Source organism: Mustela lutreola, chromosome X (assembly GCF_030435805.1).
Source record: "Mustela lutreola isolate mMusLut2 chromosome X, mMusLut2.pri, whole genome shotgun sequence".
In the NCBI taxonomy this organism is placed as follows: Eukaryota; Metazoa; Chordata; class Mammalia; order Carnivora; family Mustelidae; genus Mustela; species Mustela lutreola.
In genome coordinates this window covers 74,083,272-74,098,981 of record NC_081308.1, presented here as the reverse complement: position 1 = coordinate 74,098,981, position 15,710 = coordinate 74,083,272, and the positions used below count along the sequence as shown (strand labels likewise).

The 15,710-nt window shown below is 37.4% G+C and overlaps 1 protein-coding gene across 3 annotated transcripts in view; it reads left to right on the top strand.

Annotated features, from left to right (window-relative positions):
• Positions 1 to 15,710, top strand: part of RPS6KA6 (ribosomal protein S6 kinase A6) — a 195,891-nt gene that overhangs the window by 109,130 nt on the left and 71,051 nt on the right. The gene's annotated exons all lie outside the window — the stretch shown is intronic.

Genomic DNA, 15,710 nt, shown 5'->3' with positions numbered 1-15,710 from the left:
AAACCTTTCTTGTTTCTTGAGAAAGGCCTGTATTTCTCTATACTTCCCTCTTAGGACCACCTTTGCTGCCTCCCAAAGGTCCTGAACTCTTGTGTTTTCATTTTTGTTTGCTTCCATGAATTTTTTAAAATTTTCTTTAGTTTCCTTGTTGACTTATTCATTGTTTTGGTGTTGCTTTTAACTTCCATGTATTTGTGTTCCTTCCAAATTTTCTCTTGTGATCGAGTTCAAGTTTTAAAGCATTGTGGTCTGAAAATATGTAGGGAATAATCCCAGACTTTTAAAGGTACTGGTTGAGTACTGATTTGTGACCAAATATGTAATCTGTTCTGGAGAATGTCCCATGTGCATTTGAGAAGAATGTGTATTCTGTTACTTTAGGACAAAATGCTCCGAATATATCTGTGACGTCCATCTGGTCCAGTGTGTTATTTAAAGCCTTTTTTCCTTATTGGTCTTCTGCTTAGATGATCTGTGTTATGGTGAGTGGAGTGTTAAAGTCCCCTACTATTATTGTATTATTATCAATGTTTTTTTAAAATTTTGTTAATTGGTTTATATAATTGGCTGCTTCTAAGTTAGGGGCATAAATATTTAGAATTGTTAGAACTTCTTCTTGTATCAAACCTTTAATTATTATAAAGTATCCCTCTTCAGCTCTTATTATAGTCTTGGATTTATTTTTAATTTTTTAATTTTTTTTAATTTTTTTATTTTTTATAAACATATATTTTTATCCCCAGGGGTACAGGTCTGTGAATCACCAGGTTTACACACTTCACAGCACTCACCAAAGCACATACCCTCCCCAATGTCCATAATCCCACCCCCTTCTCCCAAACCCCCTCCCCCCAGCAACCCTCAGTTTGTTTTGTGAGATTAAGAGTCACTTATGGTTTGTCTCCCTCCCAATCCCATCTTGTTTCATTTATTCTTCTCGTACCCCCTTAAGCCCCCATGTTGCATCACCACTTCCTCATATAGTCTCTGATTTAAAATCTAATTTGTCTGATAGAAGGATTGCTACCTCAGCTTTCTTTTGATATCCATTAGTCTGAGAAATGGTTCTCCACCCCCTCACTTTTGATCTGGAGGTATTTTTAGGTCTATAATTAGTCTCTTGTAGACAGCATATTGGGTCTTCCTTTTTTAACTGATACCCTGTGTCTTTTGATTGGAACATTTGGCCCTTTATATTCAGAGTAATTATTGAAAGATATGAATTTATTGCCATTGTTTTACCTGTAACGTCACTGTTTCTGTAGATTGTCTCTGTTCCTTTCCGGTGTGTGTTACTTTTGGGCTCTCTCTTCTCTCAAAGTATCCCCTTTAATATTTCTTGCAGTGCTGGTTTAGTGATCACAAATTCTTTAGTTTTTGTTTGTCCTGGAACCTCCTTATCTCTCCATCAGTTCTCAATGAAAGACTTGCTGGATAAAATATTCTTGCCTGTATATTTTTTCTCACTTGGCACCTTGAATATATCATGCCAGTCCTTTCTGGCCTGCCAGATATCTGTGGACAGGTTTGCTTCCAGCCTTATGGGTCTACTCCTTTAGGAGAAGGACCTCTTATTTTGAGCTGCTTTCAAGGTTTTTCTTTATCTCTGAAATTTGTAAGCTTCACTTTTATATGTCAGAAATTACATGTTTCCCTATTTTTATTGATTTTGATGGGGCTTCTCTGTGCCCCCTGGTCTTGAATGCTTGTTTCCTTCCCTGATTAAGGATGTTCTCAGCTATAACTTGTTCAAGTAAACCTTGTGCCCCCCTCTCTCTTTCCTCATTTGCTGGGACCCCTATTATTCAAATATTATTGTGCTTTATGGTATCACTGATTTCTTAAAGTCTCCTCTCATGATCAAGTCATTGTTTTTCTCTCTTTCAGCTTCCTTACTTTCTTCATTTTGTCTTCTGTATCATAGACTCTTCTGCCTCATTTACCCTAGTAATTAGAGCCTCCGTTTTTTTTTTTTTTTTTACTGCATCTCTGTAATAGCATTTTTAGTTTCAGCCTGCTTAGATTTTAGTTCTTTTATTTCTGCAATAAAGGATTCTCTAGTATCTTTTATGCTTCTTTAAAGCCCAGCTAGTATCTTTATAGTCATTGTTTTGATTTCTATTTCCAACATCTTACTTACATCCATATTGATTAAATCTATGGCAGAGAGTACTACCTCTGGTTCTTTCTTTTGCTGGGAATATCTCCTCCTAGTCATTTTGTCCACAAAAGATAGAAGTAAAGAAAGAGAAGGGGGAAAAAAAGGAAAAGAAAAGAAAAAGAAAAACAGCAATGACAGCAGTAATAATATAAACAACATCAAGAATATCACCAGGAAGTGATTCTGGTGTATGGTGTGTACACTCCGCTGTTTTGGCTGCTCTTTCCCACTGGTCCTTCCTCTACAGAGTTCCACCTTGCTTGTAATAGGGTATGTTTGGTCCTTTAAGTAGGTATGCTTTGAATTGTTTGTGAAATTAAGCCAGAAGCTGATGTTTTGGAGCTTTTTTTAATCAGTAGACTTGATAGATGTGGAGGTTTATGTTGTTCTTCTGAGGCAGAGGCCTGCTGTGCTGGCACACAAGCTGACTTGCCCTTGTAAAGATGCTCCTTTCAGGCCAGGGGGTGGGTTTTGGTGTTTGGACTACAATCCTTACCAGAGGTGCTGTGTTTCTCTCTGGAGTCCTATTGTGCTGGTGGGTGGAAGGTGAGAGGGGTGGTAAAGGAGGTAGAATATGGTGCCACCTCACCCTCTTGTTCCTGGGGAGGGGAACTCCTGGCAGCCACTGCTCAGGAGGCCTTCTTAGAGTAGCCAGCAGTCTCCTGTGTCCTGGGCCCTCCTCAGTTCCCTGACCTAACCTGTCTGTATATGGGTCGTTGGCACACCTGGAGCCACAGATCTCCTTTATTTAATCTCTGGCCAGTGGCTCATTTTAAATGGCCTGTTGGTATACATTCCTACTCCTGTCTCCTGGCTGGGAGGCTCAGGGCATGCCCAGCACTATCCTGTCCCTGGAAAGCCTTCACATAGTGTGTGTGCAGAAGCTTGAGTTTATTGTAATGCTCAGTGAAAAATTTGAGCCAGGTTATCAGCCACCTGCACTTGACTCAGTCCCCTACTCCTCTTTTTCATATAAAAGCCATTGCAGAGGCTTGAATCTATGGTGGAAGACAGCAAAAAGTGGCAGCAAGGTTATCCATGTTCTGCTGTAGTGGTCTGGTCATTCAGTTCTAGAAAACCAGCTGTTTGGCATGCACACAGAGTTTTGAGCCTCTGTGTTCACACCATAAAATTAAGTTTTTTACCCTCTACATGCCCGTCTGACCCCAAAGCTGAGCTTCACTCACTGGCTCCCCAGCTGTCCCTTTTTCTCAGGAGAGGACAAATATGCTCCTCCAAATGCCCTTCAGGAAGGGGAGCAGTCTCTCCCTGAGCAACCCAAGGATCCCCTCCCCACAGCTTTTTGTGTGGTTACAAACCACTGCAATCTTTCCAACTTTCTCCCTCTTCCAGACTTTGCTCCATGAACTGTGCTTTCTCCCCTTCCCAGCTGTGCGGTTTCCCGGTCCCTCTGTTCGGGTTTCTGAAACTCGTCTCTGCCAAATCTCTCACTCCAACTGTGCAGATTGTTTCTGTACTCCTCAGATCCTCTTCCTAGTCAAAATAGTTGAAGTTTTATCTAGCTGTATTTCAAAGGATAAGGCAAGTTCAGTGTCCCCCTACTACTCCACCATCTTGGAACACCCCCTTACCTTCATTTCTGATTTTATTTGAGCCATTTTTCTTTATTTCTTGGTGAGTCTAGCTAAAAGTGTATCAGTTTGGGGCACCTGGGTGGCTCAGTCAGTTAAACTTTTACCTTTGGCTCAGGTCATAATCCCAGGGTCCTGGGATTGAGCCCAACATCAGGCTCCCTCCTCAGTGGGTAGCCTGCTTTTCCCTCTCCTGCTCCCCCTGCTAGTGTGCTCTCTTTCTCTCTCTGTCCAATAAATAAATCTTAGAAAAATAAAATTATGTCAATTTGGTTTATCCTGTTATTGCAAATGGCAGGATTTCATTCTTTCTTATGTCTGAATAATATTCTATTGTACAAATATATACCACACCTTCCTTATCTACTTATCTATTGATGGACACTGGGGCTCCTTCAATAATTTGACTATAGTAAATAATGCTACAGAGGGGTATAATACCCCTTTGAATTAGCGGTGTGTGTGTGTGTGTGTGTGTGTGTGTGTGTAAATAACCAGTGTTGCAATTACTGGATCATAGGGTAGTTCTGTTTTCAACTTTCTTTGAGGAACCTCCACACTGTTTTACAGATGGGCATCAATTCTATGTATATTTTCAGTAGGGTACATCATTTGTAAGTATCATCTCCCATTCATTAGGTTGCCTTCAGTTTTGTTGATCATTTAATTTGCTGTATAGAAGCTTTTTATTTTGATGTATTCCCAATAGTTTGTTTGATCTTTTTTCCCTTGCCTCAGGAGACATAGCTAGTAAAATTTTTGCTACAGCTGATGTCAGAAAAATTACTACCTTTACCCTCTTGTAGAATTTTTATGATTTCAGACCTCACGTTTAGGTCTTTAATTCTTTTTGTGTTTATTTTTTGTGTATGGTATAAGAAAGGATCCAGTTTCATTCTTTTGCATGTAGTTGTCCATTTTTGCCAACATGATTTGTTGTAGAGACTATCAGTTTCTCCATTGTCGAAAACTAATTGCATAATTGTAGGTTCGTTTTGGGCTCTTTGTTCTGTTCTAGTGATCTTTGTGTCTGTTTTTGTACAAGTACCATCCTGTTTTGACTAGTATAGCTTTGTAATATAACTTGACATCTGGAATTATGATACTGTGATGCCTCAGGTGTGTGTGTGTGTGTGTGTGTTTCCAAGATTGCTTTGGCTATTCAGTGTCTTTAGTGGTTCCATACAAATTTGAAGATTATTTCTTCTATTTCTGTGAAACATGCTTTTGGTATTTTTATAGGGATTGCATTAAATTTGTAGCTTTCTTTGGGCAGTATAAAAACTTTAACAATATCTGTTCTTCCAATCCATGAGCATAGAATGTCTTTCCATTTCCTTGTATCATCTTCAGTTTCTTTCACCAAAGTTTTATCATTTTCAGACTATAGCTCTTTTACCTCTTTAGATGATTCCTAGATATTTTATTGTTTTTGGTTTAATTGTAAAATGGATTATTTTATTAATTTCACTTTCTACTGCTTCATTATTAGTGTATAGAAAAGCAACACATTTCTTCACATGTATTTTATATCCTGTGACTTTACTGAATTTGTTTATCAGTTCTAGTCATTTTCTGGTGGAGTCTTACAGGTTTTCTACATGGAATAATATCTCAACTGCAAATACTGAAGTTTTATGTCTTCCTTCTGATTTATACTCCTTTTATTTCTTTCTGTTTCCTGATTGCTGTGGCTAGGACTTCCAGTAATATATTGAATAAAAGTGGTAAGAATGGACATTCTTTTCTTGTTCCTGACTTTAGGCTAAAAGCTCTGTTTTTCCTCATTGAGTAATGTGTTTGCTGTGAGTTTTGCATATAAGCCCTTTATTATGTTGAGGTATATTCCTTCTAGACCTAATATATTGAAGTTTTCTTTATCATGAATGGATGTTGTAATTTGTCAAATGCTTTTTCTCCATCTGTTGAAAGGATCATATGGTTCTTATTTTTTCTTTTATTAATGTGGTGTATCACATTGATTGATTTTTGAATATTAAACCATACTTGCATACTAGGAATAAATCCCACTTGATCATGGAGAATGATTTTTTTAATGTACTATTGGATTTGATTTGCTAGTATTTCTTTGAGAATTTTTACCTCCATGTTCTTCAGTGATATTGGCCTATAGTTCTCTATTTTAGTGGAGTGTTCATCTGGTTTTTGTATTAGGATAATGCTGGCCTCATTGAATGAATTTTTAAGTTTTCATTCCATTTCTATTTTTTGGAATATTTTGAGAAGAAAAGGTATTACCTCTTCTTTAGTTGTTTGGTAGAGTTCACCTGGGTAGCCATCTGGCCCTGGACTTTGTTCGTTGGGAGATTTTTGATTACTGATTGAATTTCTTTGCTGGTGATCAGTCTGTTCAAATTTTTTACTTCTTCCTGTTTTAGTTTGGTAGTTTATATGTTTCCAGGATTTTTTTCATTGCTTCCAGGTTGTCTAATTTGTTGGCATATAGTTTTTCATAATATTTTCTTATGATTATATTTCTGTGATATTATTTCTCCTCTCTCACTTGTGATTTTATTCATTTTGGTCCTTCTCTTTTCTTTTAGATGAATCTGGCTTATTTATCAATTTTATTTTTTCAAGGAACCAGCTCCTTGTTTCATTGATCTATTTTATTTATTTATTTATTTATTTTTAGTTCCTGAATCATTTATTTCTCCTCTTATCTCTTATTTCTCTTCTTTTGCTGGCTTTAGGCTTTGTTTGTTGTTATATTTCTAGCACCTTTAGGTGTAAGGTTAAGTTGTTTATTTGAGACTTTTCTTGATTCTTCGCATACATAGGCCTTTATTACTAGATCTCCCTCCTCAAAGTGTTTTTGCTACATCTGAAAGGTGTTGGACTGTTGTGTTTTCATTTCATTTGTTTCCATATAATTTTAATTTTTTCATTGATTTCCCAGTTGACCCATTCATTCTCTAGTAAGATGTTCTTTAACCTTCATCTGTTTTTGGTCTTTCCAAATTTTTCTTGTGGCTGACTTCAAGTTTCATCATGTTGTGGTGAGAAAATTTACATGGTATGATCTCAATCTTTTTGTACTTGGAAGGTATGATTTGTGACTCTATATTTTGCAGAATGCCTCATTTGCCCCTAAAGAGAATGTGTATTCTGCTGCTTTAGGTTGGGATGTTCTGAATATTTCTATTAAGTCCATGTAGTCCAGTGTGGCACTCAAAGATATTATTTCCTTGTTGATTTTCTGCCCAGAAGATCTGTCCATTGATGTAAGTGATGTGTTAATATTCTCTACTATTATTGTACTATTATCAGTGAGTCCCTTTATGGTTTTTTTGTTTGTTTGTTTGTTTGTTTGGGGGGCAGCAAAGCAAGGTTTACTGAGTGATAGTAGAAAGCTCCTGAAAAGGAAGGGGACGCAAGAGGGTTGCCCTTTTATGTTTGTTGTTAGTAGTTTTATATATTTGTGTGTTCCCAAGTTGGGGGCATTAATACTTATAATCATTAGATCTTCTTGTTGGATAGTCCCTTTTATATGATATAGTGTCCTTTTTCATATCTTGTTATAGTCTTGTTTCAAAATCTAGGTTTTCTGATATAAGTATTGCTAGTCTTCCTATCTTTTGACGACCTCCGTTTCTATGATAAACATTCTCCATCCCCTCACTTTTAATCTACAGGTTTTTTTTTTTTTTTAAGATTTTATTTATTTATTTGACAGAGAGAAATCACAAGTAGACGGAGAGGCAGGCAGAGAGAGAGGAAGGGAAGCAGACTCCCTGCTGAGAGCCCGATGCGGGACCCGATCCCAGGACCCTGAGATCATGACCTGAGCCGAAGGCAGCGGCTTAACCCACTGAGCCACCCAGGCGCCCAATCTACAGGTGTTTTAAAGTTTATAATGAGTTTCTTGTAGGAAGCATATTGATAGGTCTTGTTTTTTTTATCCATTCTGACACCATATGTCTTTTGATTAGAGTTTTAATCCATTTACATTCATAGGAATTATTGATAGATATGTATTTATGCCATTTTATCACTACAGATTTTTCCCCACTCAGGGCTTCAAATATATCATGCCTCTTCCTTCTGTTTCTGCTGAGAGATCTGCAGCTAGCCTTAGGGGGTCTTTCCTTCTGAGTTAGGGACTGTTTTTATCTTGCTGCTCTTAGGATTTTTTTTCTTATCACTATATTTTGCAAATATAATTACAGTATGTCTTGATATTTGCCCGCTTTTGTTGATTTTTTTGGAGGAGTTCTCTATACCTCCTGGATCTGGATATCTGTTTCTTTCCCCAGATTATTGATATTTTCAGCTATTATTTCATGAAATCATTTTCTGTCCTTTTTTCTCTCTCTTCTTCTCCTGGGACTCCTATGGTATAAATGTAATTATGTTTGGAGTCCTTGAGTTCTCTAAGTCTCTACTTGTGTTCTATAATTCTTCTATATCCCTTTTGTTCAATGTGATAATTTTCTACTATCTTATCTTCCATATCACTAAAATGTCCCTCTGCTTCTTTCATGCTTATTTTCTTTGGATCAAGTCTGTTTCAGATCTGTTACTGCATTTTTTCATTTTGGGCTGTTTTTGACTCTTTATCTCTGCAGCAAAGGCCTCCCTGATGCCTTACATTCTTTTTTCAAATCCAGCGAGTATCCTTAGATTGTTGCTTTAAATTCTCTTTCAGGCTTGTTACTTATATCTGCTTCTCTGAGAACTCCAACTGTGACCTTTTCTTGTTTCATTGGGATGAATTCTTCCATCTTGAATTTTTTTCTATCTCTGTCTTCTCTGTGTTAGAAAAACCGGTTATGTGTCCTGCTTCTGAGAGTAAATGGCTTTATGCAAAAGAGGGTATGTAGTGTACAGGGCTTTGTGCTTCAGGGATTGTCTCTGGTATGTTCTACATGTACTTTGTTACTGTGTTATAGCACTCTGTCCTTCAGGCCAGTCATTTTAAGAGGCTCTCCTTATCTGCAGGGAGCAGTGTTTGGTCCTTGGCCAGAGCGTGGCAAATTTCAACTAGGTGTACTCTAGTCTTCTTGATAAATGAGTCCTGATGCTACTTCCACTAGAATTGAAACCTTGCAGAACTCTCTGGTTGGGAGACGGGGTGTGAGCGGGAGTTTCTGCTGGTCTTCTGGGGAAGAGATCCTCATCCCTGGGACTGTAGCTAACTTGACTATGAGGGGCAGGACCAGCAAAGCTCAGGAGTGTGGTTCTTTGCTTAAGCAGGTTAAGCAGCCTGTGTTCAGTTTTGTCACCTAAGGTGGTTCTGTGTTTATGCTGAGAGGCAAGGGAAAAAAATGGCACCAGTCAGCATCTTTGTCCCGGAGGACGGGTTTCTGTACTTGATTCTCTCAGGGAAGCACTGAGAATAGTGAACATTCTCCTATGTGTCCCAGCCACACGCCAGATCAGTGTCTTCATGTTGTCTGCCTCTGAACTGTGTGCCTGCCTTATCTCCAGGAAAAGAGCAGAATCTTCTGGGCTTTAACCATGTCCTCAGATTTTCAAAACTCTAGGCTCTCAGCAGGTGGTACTGGCTGAGGCCTGCAAAGGCTCTCCTGAAGAGAGTCCTGCCCAGCTGTGACTGAGGGAGGCTAGACACAGAAAGGTGGTAGTGCCAGAGTGCAGGGGTGTTTGACCTGCAGCAAGCAGGCTAGGTAGCAAGCATAGGAACCAGGCTGACTCTGTCAGGTGGCTTTATCCTTTATAAAGCTTCTATTCCTTTATAAGGCTTTTCCTTTTTAAGAGGTAGGAGAGAGATGTGACACCTGCTAGATTCTTGGTCCCTGTAGAGGCATCTCCCTGAAACTACCTATCAGAGACATGTCCAGGGTAAGCGAATAATCTCCTCCATTCTGTGTCCCAGTAGTTCCTCAGATTGTTCCATCTGCCCCCAGTTGTTTGCCTGACTTCTTTCCAGGAACAGGGCAGCATCCTCAGGGCCATAACCCAGATAAGACCTCAGAGCTTTAAAACCAGTTTTCAAGCCTGCTGGTCCCCAAAACTTAGGAAAATCAGCCCCTCTCATTTTCCCAGCCAGTGACTTTAGGGAAGTGTCTCAGTATGCATTCTACTGTGTGCCCCTCTCTGTCTTCCCTTTCTCTTAGTTTCCCCTATTTTCATAGTACTCTCTTAAAATTCTTTTTTAATTCTTTGATATTGGGTGTCATTTCTCCTCTTCCATTTGTAATTTTGTTTATTTTGGGTTCTCTCTCTCTCTCTCCTTGTTGTGTTTTGTTTTGTTTTTGTTTTTGTTTTTTTCTTTTTTGATGAGCCTGGATAGAAGTTTAGCAATTTTCTCGACCTTCTCAGGTAAATATCTCCTGATTTCATTTATATGTTATATTGGTTGTTGGGGTTTTTTTTGGGGGGGGGAGGGGTTCTATATCATTTATTTTCTGCTAAAATCTTTATTATTTTCTTCCTTATGCTAGTTTTGGATTTTGATTGTTCTTTTTTCAGGCTGTTTTAGGTGTAAAGTTAGATTGTTTATTTGAGATTTTTCTTGCTTCTTTCAGTAAGCCTGTATTGCTATTACCTTCATTCCTATACCTGCTTTTGTTGCACCCCGAAGATTTTGGATCATTGTTTTCATTTTCATTTGTTTCCACATAATTTTTGAAACTAATTGAATTTCTTTGTTGACCTATTCATTATTTAGTAGCATGTTATTTAACCTCCATGTTTTTATGCTCTTTCCAGATTTTTTCTTGTGGTTGATTTCTGGTTTCATAGTGTTATAGTCCAAAAAGATGTATGGTATGCCTCTGATCTTTTTTAATTTGTTGAGACTTGTTTTGTGGCTGAAATGTGATCTGTTCTGGAGAATATTCCTTGTGTACTTGAAAATAATGTGTAGTCTGCTGTTTTAGTTTAGAATGTTCTGAATATATTTGTTATTTCCATCTGAATCAGTGTGTCATGAAAAGCCACTGTTTCCTCCTTGCTTTTGTTTGGATGATTTGTCAATCAGTGTCAGTGGGGTGTTAGAGTCCCCTGCTGTTGTCGTATTACTATCAATTTGTTTCTTTTATGTTTGTTATTAGCTGTTTTATGTTTTTGGGTGCTCCCATCTTTGGTGCATAAATATTTACAATTGTTACACATCTTCTTGGTGATTTGTCCCCTTTATTATTACATAGTGTCTTTGTTGTTGCACTCTGTTTTAAAGACTTTTTTGTTTAATGTAAGTTTTGCTATCCCAGCTTTTTTTTTTTTTTTTTGACAGCCATTTACATAGCATTTTCCCTCTTCTCACTTTCAATCTGTAGGTGTCTTTAGGTTTGAAATGAGTCTTTTGGAGGGAGTATATAGATGGGTGTTGTTTCCTTATTCCCTCTGTCATTCTGTGCCTTTTTATTTAAGCATTTAGTCCATTTACATTCAAAGTAATTATTTGTAGGTATGTATTGCCATTTTGTTACTTGTCCATGCCTTTGCTTTTAGTCTCTGTGTGCTTAGACTTTGTGTGTATGTGTATGTGTGTCCTTGTGTTTAAAGTGAGTCTCCTGTAGACAACATATGGATGGGTCTTGTTTTATATTAATTCAGCCACTTTGTGTCCTTTGATTAAAAAAAATAAGTCCATTTATATTTAAATAATTGATAGATATGGTACTTTTTTCCATTTTGCTAATTATTTTCTATCTGTACTATAGTTTGACTCTTTTTCTTTCTTCTTCTGCTCTCTTCCTTTGTGGTTTGATGACTTTCTTCAGTATAATGCTTAGATTCATTTGTTACTATCTTATTTTTTTTATCTACTATAGGTTTTTTTTTGGTTACTATGGGGCTCACATATAATAGCTCTCTCTCTCCCCCTCTTTCTCCCTCTCTCCCTCATTCTCCGTTTCTTCCTTTTTCTCCTTCTCTTGCTTCTTTTTCTCCCTCTATCTCCCTCTCTATATACATATATATTTTATAAATTTTTTTATTCCCTGCCATATTTTGTTTTGATGTAACTTTTTATGTCTTTTTATTTTGCATATCCCTTAACCGATTGTGTTTTTCTTTATTTTTACTACTTTGTATTAAAAAGTTTTTTTTTAATTTTTTATAACTACTGTGTCATTTATTCTTCACACTACCATTGTAAACAATTAACCCCCTATCTTTATTATATACAATAGGCCCTCATTATCTGCAGTTTTTCTTTGTTTGGTATCATTTACCAATGGGAACCCATGGCCCAGAGAAGATAATGGTACTTAAAACATATCCTCAGGTCAGTATGCTAATGCTATAGCATAATGCTTATGTGGATTCCCTTTACTTCACCTCATCACTTATGCATTTTATCATCACAAATCATCACAAGAAAAAGGGTGAGTGCAGTATAGTAATTATTTTGAGAAAGAGAGAGACTGCATTCATGTAACTTTTATTACAGTATAATGTTATAATTGTTCTTTTTCATTATAAGTTATTGCTAATCTTTTACAATGCTAAAATAAGCTAAACTTTATCATATATATGTATGCATTAAATAAACATAGTATATATAAGGTTTGCTACTACCTTCAATTTCAGGAATGTGTTGGAACATATCTCTTGCCAATAATGGGTAGGGGGCTCCTATATTTACCTTTACTAGTGAGATTTATACTCCCACATGTTTTCTTATTAATAATTAACACCCTTCTTCTTAAAAAAGTCCCTTACCATTTCTTATAATGAAGTCTTTTGCTTTTTCATATCTGGAAAACTCTTTCTTTTTCCTTCAATTCTGAATGCTAATCTTACTGGATAGAGTACTCTAGTAAGGTTTTTTGTTTGTTTGATTGTTTCTTTTTTCCTTTAAGCACTTTGAATATATTGTGCCACTTTCTTCTGCCTGCACAGTTGCTTTTGGAAAATATGTTAACAGTCGTATGGAGTTCCCTTGTGTGTAATAAGTTGTTTTTCTCTTGATACTTTTAAGATTCTCTATTTTTAACTTTTCAAATTTTACCTATGTGTCTTTGTGTCGATCTTTTTTGTTTTATTTTTTTAAAATTTGAAACTCTGTGGACTTCCTTTATCTAGATGCTTCCTTCCCTAGGTTGAAGAAGTTTTTAGCTATTGTTTCCTCAAATAAGTTTTCTGCTGTTTTACTCTCTCTCGCCTCCTTCTGGGACCCCTATAATATGAATGTTATTCTGCTTTATGTTGTCCACAAGGCACAAAAGCTATCTTCACTTCTTTAAATTATTTTTTCTTTTTCTGCTTCTTTTTTTAAAAGATTTATTTATTTATTTCACAGAGAGAAAGCAAGAGAGGGAACACAAGCTGGGGAAGTGGGAGAGGGAGAAGCAGACATCCCATAGAGCAGGGCTCCCAATGTGGGTATCAATTCCAGGACCCAGGGATCATGACCTGAGCCCAAGGCAGATGCTTAATAACTGAGCCACCAAGGTGCCCCTCTTTTTCTGCTCTTTTTGGGTGAGTTCAGTTTCTCTGTCTTCTACATAACTGAGTCTTTCATATGCTTTATCTAGTCTGCTGTTGAACCCCTCTACTATATTTTTCTTTATTTTTAATTATTCATTTTTTAAAAATTTTTTGATAAACATATAATGTATTTTTATCCCCAGGGGTACAGGTCTGTGAATCGCCAGGTTGACACACTTCACAGCACTCACCATAGCACATACCCTCCCCAATGCCCATAACCCCAACCCCCTCTCCCACATGCGCTCCCCCCAGCAACCCTCAGTTTGTTTTGTGAGATTAAGAGTCACTTATGGTTTGCCTCCCTCCCAATTCCATCTTGTTTCATTTATTCTTCTACCCCCTTAACGCCCCTTGTTGCATCACCACTTCCTCATATCAGGGAGATCATATGATAGTTGCTTTCTCCGATTGACTTATTTTGCTAAGCATGATACCCACTAGTTCCATCCACGTCATCGCAAATGGCAAGATTTCATTTCTTTTGATGGCTGCATAGTATTCCAATGTATATATATACCACTTATTTATCCATTCATCTGTTTATGGACATCTAGGTTCTTTCCATAGTTTGGCTATTGTAGACATTGCTGCTTTAAACATTCGGGTGCCCGTGCCCCTTCAGATCACTACATTTGTATCTTTAGGGTAAATACCCAGTAGTGCGATTACTGGGTCATAGGGTAGCTCTATTTTCAACTTTTTGAGGAACCTCCATGCTGTTTTCCAGCATGGTTGCACCAGCTTGCATTCCCACCAACAGTGTAGGAGGGTTCCCCAATATCCGCATCCTCGCCAGCATCTGTCATTTCCTGACTTGTTAATTTTTGCCATTCTGACTGGTGTGAGGTGACATCTCATTGTGGTTTTGATTTGTATTTCCCTGATGCCCAGTGATGTGGGGCACTTTTTCATGTGTCTGTTGGCCATTTGGATGTCATCTTTGCATAAAGGTCTGTTCATGTCTTCTGCCCTTTTCTTGATTGCATTATTTGTTCTTTGGGTGTTGAGTTTGATAAGCTCTTTATAGGTTTTGGACACTAGCCCTTTATCTGATATGTCGTTTGCAAATATCTTCTCCCATTCTGTCAGTTGTCTTTTGGTTTTGTGAACTATTTCCTTTGCTGTGAAAAAGCTTTTGATCTTGATGAAGTCCCTATAGTTCATTTTTGCCCGTTTCGCTTGCCTTTGCCGATGTTCCTAGGAAGATGTTGCTGCAGCTGAGGTCAAAGAGCTTGCTACCTGTGTTCTCAAGGATTGTGATGGATTCCTTTCTCTCATTGAGGTCCTTCATCCATTTTGAGTCTATTTTCGTGTGTGGTGTAAGGAAATGGTCCAATTTCATTTTTCTACATGTGGTTGTCCAATATTCCCAACACCATTTATTGAAGAGGCTGTCTTTTTTCCATTGGACAGTCTTTCCTGCTTTAACAAAGATTAGTTGGCCATAGAGTTGAGGGTCTATTTCTGGGCTCTCTATTCTGTTCCATTGATCTATATGTCTGTTTTTGTGTCAGTACCATGCTGTCTTGATGATGATAGCTTTGTAATAGAGCTTGAAGTCCGGAATTGTGATGCCACCAACTATGGCTCTCTTTTTCAATATTCCTTTGGCTATTCAAGGTCTTTCCTTGATTATTTTAGGATTATTTGTTCCATTTCTTTGGAAAAAATGGATGGTATTTTGATAGGAATTGCATTAAAACTGTAGATTGCTTGATGTAGCATAGACATTTTCACAATATTTGTTCTTCCAATCCAGGAGCATGGAACATTTTTGCATTTCTTTGTGTCTTCCTCAGTTTCTTTAATGAGTACTTTATAGTGTTCTGAGTATAGATTCTTAGCCTCTTTGGTTACGTTTATTCCTAGGTATTTTATAGTTTTGGGTGCAGCTGTAAATGGGATTGACTACTTAATTTCTCTTTCTTCTGTCTTGTTGTTAGTGTAGAGAAATGCAACTGATTTCCGTGCATTGATTTTACATCCTGACACTTTACTGAATTCCTGTACAAGTTCTAGCAGTTTTGGAGTGGAGGCTTTTGGGTTTTCCACATATAGTACTGTATCATCTACGAAGAGTGAGAGTTTGACTTCTTCTTTGCCGATTTGGATGCCTTTAATTTCCTTTTGTTGTCTGATTACTGAGGCTAGGGCTTGTAGTACTATGTTGAATAGCAGTGATGATAATGGACATCCCTGCCATGTTTCTGACCTTAGCAGAAAAGCTTTCACTTTTTCTCCATTGAGAATGATATTTGTGGTGGGTTTTTCATAAATGGCGTTGATAATATTGAGGTATGTGCCCTCTATCCCTACACTTTGAAGAGTTTTGATTAGGAAGGGATGCTATACTTTCTCAAATGCTTTTTCAGCATCTATTGAGAGTATCATATGGTTCTTGTTCTTTCTTTTATTAATGTGTTGTATCACATTGATTGATTTGTGGAAGTTGAACCAACCTTGCAGCCCTGGAATAAATCCCACGTCTTCGTGGTGAATAATCCTTTTAATGTATTGCTGAATGCTATCGGCTA